The sequence below is a fragment of the Gopherus flavomarginatus genome, chromosome 2 (assembly GCF_025201925.1).
Source record: "Gopherus flavomarginatus isolate rGopFla2 chromosome 2, rGopFla2.mat.asm, whole genome shotgun sequence".
NCBI classification, from domain to species: Eukaryota; Metazoa; Chordata; order Testudines; family Testudinidae; genus Gopherus; species Gopherus flavomarginatus.
The window spans coordinates 44597341-44606545 of record NC_066618.1 but is presented as its reverse complement, the minus strand read 5'-3'; positions in this window follow the sequence as shown (position 1 = coordinate 44606545).

The window sequence follows — 9205 nt, the reverse complement described above, 5'->3', positions numbered from 1 at the left end:
TTCACGATGGACTCAGCTCATTTTGCCATGGATAGCAAGTTGCACATCCCTGTGAAGAGGCCATTCAAAGAACTTCTTTTCCCATCAGGCTGCTCTCGTTGCCTTAAGAAAACTAACTGTTCAGTTTGTGCCACTTGAAAATAATATTGGTTTATATCTTCTATACATACATGCAGTTATTCACAGAATTAGGCTTATATTTCTCATAACTGTACCTTCAACTCCCACCTTTGCAAGCAACAATACTTCAGCTTATGGAGGCTTAAATTCATGTTTCCTAGCTTAAAGGCTCTTGACCTTAAAGGAAACGTAGGCCCTCTTTAAATGCCAAATAACCCAAAAGGCACAAACCCACTTTGTATAAAATTCTTTGCAGCCCAAGGAGGCTCCCATCTCCTCAGTCACCTACCTAAGTCTTGGTGTTTTCCAGCAGCTCCTCTGGCTGACTCCATAGTTCGCCTGGCTTATTTTACTTTTCTTTTTGTTAAAACTGCTGTTACTCTAATTAGTAGTAAAATAACTTATTTTTGTGTTCAAAAGGGTTGATATGAAACAGTTTGATGCTTTTAACAAGAAAATAAAATAGCCTGGAAAAATTATTCCAAGCTAGCACCAGGATATTGAACAGCTGCTTCTCTAGTTTTTAGTGAGTGCTTATCTAATGTTCTTGTTAAAAGTGCTAAACTTTCATTAACAAGAAAGAAAGATGTTTCACTCTGAGTAAAAGCTGTTAACTCAAAATCAGTTCAGTTTTTTTATTTTACTAATCAAAATGGTTTGAAGTTTTTTTTTTCAGAATGCCTGTTCTGTTAGAAATGTTGAAATGTCCACTTTTTCATCTAAACCCGAACAATTATTTTTCAAGATTTTAGAGTTCCCACCACCTCAAAAGAAGCAAACAACCAAAACGTGCTCTTTAGCCAAGAATATAGTTTGTTTTTATGCTACCAGAAAGAAACTTAACTTTTCCTGCCAAAGGAACTTTTTTTCCTTTCTGCTTAAAATATTTAACATCTTAAAAGCAAGCTCTGTTTAAATACATTTGACATGATCATAACAAGTACCCTTTATGTAATGCTGTTGTTCACAATGTGTTAGGTCTGTGTTTATCACACACTGGGAACCAGAACTTTAGTCTTCCACATTATTATAAAGGAGCACTTTTTAAATCCATGTACCTTAGGCCAACAGATTCCATATAGGAGCTCTGTATTGGTGGTATAAACCTGGAAAAGGGATCCAGTTGCATCCCATCCACTAGCATAGAGACAGAATTCAAGGCCAGAAGGGACCATCGGATCTAGTGTGACCTCCTGTGTATCACAGTGTCAGCACCCCCTCCTACACACTAAATACAACAACTGAAAGTAGACCAAAGTATTGCAGTCCCCAGGAGCCTAAATTATTCCTGAGAACAGGAAATGCTGTATCCACATGAGGACCGTGACTGTGATTCCTTTCCTCCCCCTAGTCACTGCCAGTCTGACCTGGTGATCAGTTAGGTTCTTGCTCCTATGCTCGGGCTCTGTCAGCCTTGCAACAGAGAAAGAGACTGCTTGATGCCATCTCAGAGCCCTGGCCCACATGTATGTGGTCATTTTTGATGCTTTTAGAGGAAAAAGATTTAAAAACAAAAAACCTAGAGTACATTGTGGGGAAAATCGCTTCCTGATCCCTTCTGGCTGACCAGCTGAAAACCTGAAGTATGAGCTTGTAACACCATAAGATATAAACCAAAAGTGAGCCTCAGGACTGCTGCTGACCCATCCCATCCCATGCAACCCCATCATACAACTGCACTCATCAATTTGTCCTCTCAAGAACTGTGTCAGAATTTAAGTCCCCTGATGGTTTAAAACTGTTGTCTAATTTCCACCCTGAATTGGTCTGTGGACTTTTTAAACCTATTTGGCTTTGTGACAATGTTGTCCCTTTACTTGAATAGCTCTTCACCCTCTCTGATACGTACTCCCTGATAAATTTATAGAGTGCAATCAAATAATCATACCTCCCCCCCTCTTTTTTTTTATTGGCTAAACTAAACAAGCCAAGCTTTTGTTTTGGTAAAACAAGCCCTCCATTCATCTGATTATCCTAATAGCTCTTCTCTGCAGCTGTTCCAGTTTAAATTAATCTTTCTTAAACATGGGTGACCAAAATTGTACACAGTATTCCAGATGAGGTCTTATGAGTGCCTTGTACAATGGCATTAATACTTCCCAGTGTCTTCTGGAAATGCCTCATCAGATCTACACTAGAATTGCATTTGCTATTTTTCACAGTCAAATCTCATTGCTGGCTCAGTCATCCTGTAATCAACCCACACACTCAGGTCTCTCTCCTCTGTCACTTCTAATGGATGAACCCCCAGCTTTTGGCAGAAATTCTTATTAGACCCAAATTCATGACCTTGCATGTGGTGCTATTGAATTCCATTCCAGTTCAGTCACCACTACTCAAGGTCATCCAGATCTTCCTGTATAATGTTCCAATCCTCCTCTCTATTGACAGTGCCTCCCAACTTCATAGCAGCAGCACATTTCATTAATACACACTTACTTTTTGTGCTAAGGTCATTAATTGAATAAGATGATCCCAAGACCAATCCTTAAAGTAATTCACTAGTAACCTCCCTCGAGTCCATTAATTCACCTTTCAGCACAACCCACTGTCTTCCCCCCTTTAGCCAGTTCTGCATCCATCTTACTATTCCTGTACTGATCCCCAGCATCACTAAATTAACTAATGACTTCCCATATAGTACCATGTAAAATGCTTTAGTGACATTCTCCCAAGAAGGAAGTCAGGCATGAGCTACCTTTGGTAAACCCATACTGCTTTACATCCCTTTGTACTTTATTATTCTTCACAATTTGTTCTGAAGTCTTGCACGCTACAGAGGTCAGACAAAAAGGTCTGTAATTGCCAGGATCATTTTTCCCAACCTTTCTTAAATATTAATACATCATTAGCTGTTCTGCAGTAATATGGTTCATCTCTCTCCCCTCCCAATCTCCCTCCCCGCCCCACAAATTGACTTGTAGAAATGTAGGGCTGGAAGGGACCTCAAGAGATTATCAAATCCACCCCCCTGCACTTAAGCACGACTCAGTAAACCTAGACCATCCTTGACAGGTGTTTATCCAACGTGTTGTTAAAAATGTCCAGTGATGGGGATTTCACAACCTCCCTTGGAAGCCTATTCCAGAACTTAGATATATTAAGAACATAAGGACAGCCGTACTGGGTCAGACCAAAGGTCCATCTAGCCCAGTATCTTGTCTACTGACACTGCCCAATGCCAGGTGCCCTAGAGGGAGTGAACCTAACAGGAAATGATCAAGTGATCTCTCTCTTGCAATTCATCTCCATCCTTTGACAAACTGAGGCTACAGACACCCATTCTGGCTAATAGCCATTAATAGACATAATCTCCATGAATTTATCTAGTTCTCTTTTAAACACTGTTATAGTCCTAGCCTTCACAACCTCCTCAGGTAAGGAGTTCCACAGGTTGACTATGTGCTGTGTGAAGAACTTCCTTTTATTTGTTTTAAACCTGCTGCCCATTAATTTCATTTGGTGGCCCCTAGTTCTTATACTATGGGAACAAGTAAATAACTCCCTTATCCACTTTCTCCACATCACTCCTGATTTTATATACCTCTATCGTCTCCTCTTTCCCAAGCTGAAGAGCCCCCGTTTTGTTAATCTCTCCTCATATGGGACCCATTCCAAACCCCTAATCATTTTAGTTGCCCTTTTCTGAAATCCTTAAAAATTCTTGCTACCACACTAGTGATCTTGTGCCAGTTTTTTTAAGTATTCTGGGATGGAAATTATCTAGCCCCTCCCACCTAAAGTACATTAAGTTCATGTCCATCAGCCATACTACCTTCAAGCACCTGTTCCAGATTATCATTCTTACTGAAAGCCACCGCAGTGTATTCATTTAGTTTTTGGGCCATACCAAAATCATCTTTAAAGTTCATTCCCATTCACACTGCATAGCAGCCCAACCATATCCTTCCTTATTCTCTTTTTACATACAACTTCCCACAGCTACCACTGCTGTAAACTAAGCCATACAACTACATTTTCAAGAGTGATTACTGATTTTGGGTGCCCAGCTTGACACACCTGGCCCTGACATTGACTTCATTTGGTTCGTGTAGCTGCTCAGCAATGCTGAAAATCAGGCCCAAGATGGAAACCCAAGTCAAAACCTTTTACCTTAGTAGATTCAGGTGCACTTTGGTTAATATTGCCTTAAACAGTAGTTGGAAAAGTTTGACTCCACATCAGTCATTTTAACTATTCCCCATCCTTTTGCACCAAAGGAGTCTCAAGCTGCTTTATAAACATTAATGAATTTAACCTCCTTATGAAGTAGGGGACTATTCAAGTTCATTAAGAGAAGTTTTGTTGGATACAGCCTGAGGCAATTAACATTTCTGTTTAGGTTTTTGTCATGACCTAACAGACTGAATTTCAAATGTCCAAACAATCAGCCTTTAATTGACCAAATATTGCCAGATTTCAAGCTGAATTTTTTAGCCAACATTCAGCTCAGCTCTAATATTTATTTCCATTTTTATAGCTGACAAAATCTGAAGTAGAGAGAGATTAGATGATTTGACTAAGATCACAAAGTGTGGCAATACCAGGACTAGAACTCCTGTCTCTCAACAAGTCTTTAGCCTGATCCAAAATCCATTAAATCAATGGGAATCTTTTCATTGATAACAATGGACTTTGCCCTTTGTGCCTTAAGAGCAATAGCTTGCTTCTTGCCTTGTTAATGCCCCACTACAGTTCCTGAGACGAGACTTTTTTACTCTGGGACTCAATATCTGTTTATTTAAGGACACACATAAAAGTTTCTTTTTTTGGCATAGAACTATTTATGACTACATGAATGGGACTTTCCTGCTATACATGAATACAGTAAATTAAACAGTCTATTCTGGGTTTTCAGAGCCTGACTCTGTTGTGTGCAAAGTTGTACCTCTAATGAAATGGCAGTACAAATCATGAAACAGTTGCAGATGCAACTATGTGGTGTAAAGTTTAGCCAAATGTTTGAAAAAATAAGGCTGGAAAATACTGCAAAAGAGCAGAAAGAGCCCACTAAACTGTTTTGCTCAATTTACCTCTTTTCAAGAGCATGCACCTACATCTGATCCAGTTTACACAACAGATGCGAAGTGAGCCTGTCATTCCACCAGAAGAAATAGTAGTAGAATGCTGCCTTAAATTATTTTAAGGCATATATGTGCTTAATGCCAAGAGTTTTTTTACCTGATAAAGTTCCAAACTCCACACTGCTATATCTGTACAATGAAGCTTTGTGCAATCAAGAAAGGAATATAGTCAGTGAAAAGTAGGGGAGTGACCTTTGGCTTGTTAAAGTTGTTAAGCTTCATTCAGCAACCTGAAAAAAAAAATCCTGTGTGTGGCCTATGCTAGTATCACTAAATACTTTGTTAAGGAAGCTGTTCACCTCACTGGAATTCTGCAAGGGTTAGTAAGAATTATCCAGCTTTCTGGCCTTTTAAACATGGTTCTCAAAGCTTAGAGTACAAGTTCTCTTTTGGAGCTTCAGCGGCCCTAGGATCTGTCCAGGGAATTGGATCACTTAGGGGATGGGAGGCTATAACAATTTTCACCTCTGTCTAGGTTTAAATCAGGCCGGGATTAGCAATTAAACACAATTGCCATAGGATGACTATTTGTCTGTATGAAGGTGCAATCATCTCAGGGATAAGACTAGGAAAACATAACAGGAGTTAAGAATTACTTACGTGCTAGAAACAAGGGCACTATAGGAAGCAGTTGTCAGCAAATGGAGCAGCAGCTATCTCTCACTGCCAGATTAAATGGTCCAACCCCCAGAAAGGCATGCTGGGGGGTGGAAAACTCTTATACCAGAATAATTCTGTGCTGTAGGAGTTAATAGAGATCACATGCTCACTAAGAATGTGGCAATTTCTGTGTTGTGTGGTTTATGCCTACAGCATTTTGGCTTATATAAAATAAGTTGTGGTTAGTCTGTTTTTTTAGTGGAGAAACATCTGTCTGGTAAGCAGCTTGTGCAGACAGCCCAAGGGAAGAGAAAAGAAAACCAGGCTCTCATCTCTTCAAATAGTTCTTCCTGCACACAACTAGGGCATGCTAGGAGGTCACTGTGTGAGAGGCTTGCCCTGCTATTTACCAAGCTGCATCTATAGTGTTGTTCAAAAGTATTTGGAGTCCTCTGCGGTAAACTGGGTATCTCTGCTGAATGTTGAGTGTTCTTATTTAAGAGGCCTTTTAATAAAAGGTATCTATATACAAATTTTAAAAAATGCATACACACCACAGCCTTGTTCATTGAAAGTCACTTTACTGATGTTACAATATGTCAGTAACATTGAAAACCACAGGCATTTGTATTAAATAGTCTCATAGAAGTGGTTATTACGATGTTAATAAACGTGTGCAAGACTTTAGAATCCCTAATTACAATGAGTTTATTTTATAAAAGCAACATTTTGTTTATTTATAGGAAAGCCAGTTTCACTCAGCTGAACGGCCCAATGCCTATAATGTTTGTCAAAAATATCACACTCAAAGCTGCAATGATAGAATGTGCATTTCTTGTTGGTGTTTGTCAAAATCTGGTGTTTCTGTAATACAGTGTGAGAATTAGGAGGGTTTCAGGTAGCAAAGACAATGATTTGCAAAGTGATTTGTTTATGTCAACTTTAGCCAGTCCCCAAGGGTGAAACCAAGTACTTGTCCACTATGAATGTTTTACTTGCAGGGGGTAGCTTCAGAAATTAATAGATCTTTTTTATAGCAACACATGATAAAAATATTAGCACAAAACAAAGCTGGCAGACTCAACTGCTATGTACAATGCCAAAAGCTTTTCTGAAAGTGGGCATAGTGTAAATAGTATTTTCTCCTGCCGATTAAACAGTCCATAATTTGCTATTTTGGAAAAATAACATTTTGCATCTATGCAACGATCGTAATAAAAAATGAAAAGTACAATATTCTGTATAAAACACTAAGTACTGAAATATTTTTTACCCATAAGAAAAAAAACAAGTCATATACCCATAGTTTGAACATACACTCAATTATTCCCTAGCATAAAATGCAAAGGCAGTGAGCAGGAATCCTTCTACTATTACAATATGATGTATTAGCACTTATTGTATTACAGCCTTACAGTGTCATATGTTTATCTGTTAGCACCACTATATTTGAAGGTCAGTTGGGCAAATTTACAGGAGTTTCTAACCTGCTTGTAAAAAAATACTCAGCATGCTAAAGCTTGAATACATAAGGTCTTAAGGCCTTGTGTAAGTTTTTAAAAAGAAAACATTTTAAAGTCATAATAATGCACAGAAACAGAAATAAATTGGTGTATTGGTTTTGAACTCCTGTAATTAAAACCAGCATTAAAAATGTTACCAACTGAATTGATACCCTACTCTGACTCCTGAGTCACTCAGCCCTCCCTCCCTATAGAGTGCTTTTTAATTGTCTTGTTCTTTGTATTTTCCCTAATCCTCATTTCTCTCTGAATCCTGTGGCAGTTCAAGTCTGTCTATACTGCAGAAATTTTCTAACCCGTTTAAAGCTGGTTCAGCTAAAGTGACTTTAAAACTGATGGAAGCTGCAGTTTAGACCTGGTTTCAGAGTGTTAAAGAAGCCAGACTGGCTGAGTTGAATTGATTTTAAAACCAGGCATAAAGTTTGTCCAGTGTAAAACAGGCCCTTAAAACCCCAACCCAGTACAGCATTACTATGTCCTGACATGCTTTCCAGCACTTGTTCCTGTCATCTGGTTTAAGCAATACAGTTGTGGACTTTTCCCAAATGGTTGTTGAAAACTGTTCTGGAGGTTCAGACTCTATCCCCTGGGGCTGAGAAATACTTTTAAAAAGTTATGTGCTATCCACACAGGCCGACACCAGCAGCCACACGAGTCTGGCCAGCAATCCCATATTGCCCAATAGAGGGGATAATGCATTGAAGCTATGCACACAGTGGGACGTCAGCAACACGTGAGACAACGCACTCTAGGATGTCCTATGATGCACATGGATGGAGGAGCTAAACCTGTAAGGAGGTGTTCCTTAAAATGTCCTGCAGTTTTTACAATTTACATGCAGGAATGTCTATCCACAAACTAGGCTCAGCCAACCAATCAACAAACTGGTTACATATTTGATTAGAAATTGTAGTGTAGAAGGTCCTGCACCAGCAAATGTGGCTATTTCTGGCTCTGATGTTGAAAACAGTTGTTGCACTGGTGTAGATAGGCTCAGATGAGTTAATATAACACCAGTGGAGATGGGAGGGGAAGGAAAAAGGCTTGATATCTTTTGTCAAAGTTCTTTCTTTTTAAAAGTGTAGCCATGCTCTAAAGGCCCATTATTTTATGATCACCCAAGACAGTAAAATGTACTGTATACATGGGGCCTTTGTACCTCAGCTTAGCAGGTTCAAAGTCTCAGACACCAAGGAGAAAAGTGTTAGTCATTTAGAAGTATCTGTACTTAAAAAAACATGTCCAGAAAAATCTCATAAGACTTAAGGTTAAATTCACAACATATTTATACACGGACACACTGTATAATTAAAGAATTGAACATTTTTTTAACTAGATGTGCTTATTTGTTTGCATATAATACATTTATGTGCAAATCAGCAATCAGACATTTCTGATACATTGTATGCATTTGTTCATCAGAAACTGTAGCATGGATTCCTTATGATGTTACCTCATTTATAGTTTCATTCTCAGCAAATCCAGCATCATCTGTGGCATGAAGAATTTAATACACAGAAGAGCAAAATCATCATGCAAAGTTACTACTTGAATGCAGTACCTGCTTTTCAATCTTCAACATATTGGTCATATTAATCTTATTTTAAATACACAACATTCTTAGCCCACAGGATGAAACCGAAATCATTGCTTTTAAATATAGCTGACTTTACTAATAACCAAAAATCTTTATCAGACACCTATTTGTGGCATGTTTGAAATAACTTAGGCTCAGATTCTTCAAGGTATTTAGGCACCTAACGTCCTTTGATTTCAATGGAAGTTAGGATCCAAAATCCCTTTGAGGAGCTGGGCCTTACTGACCTCTCAGCACCCTTAGTCAGCAGGTATGTGCATCACAGCTGGCACTAATTGGCA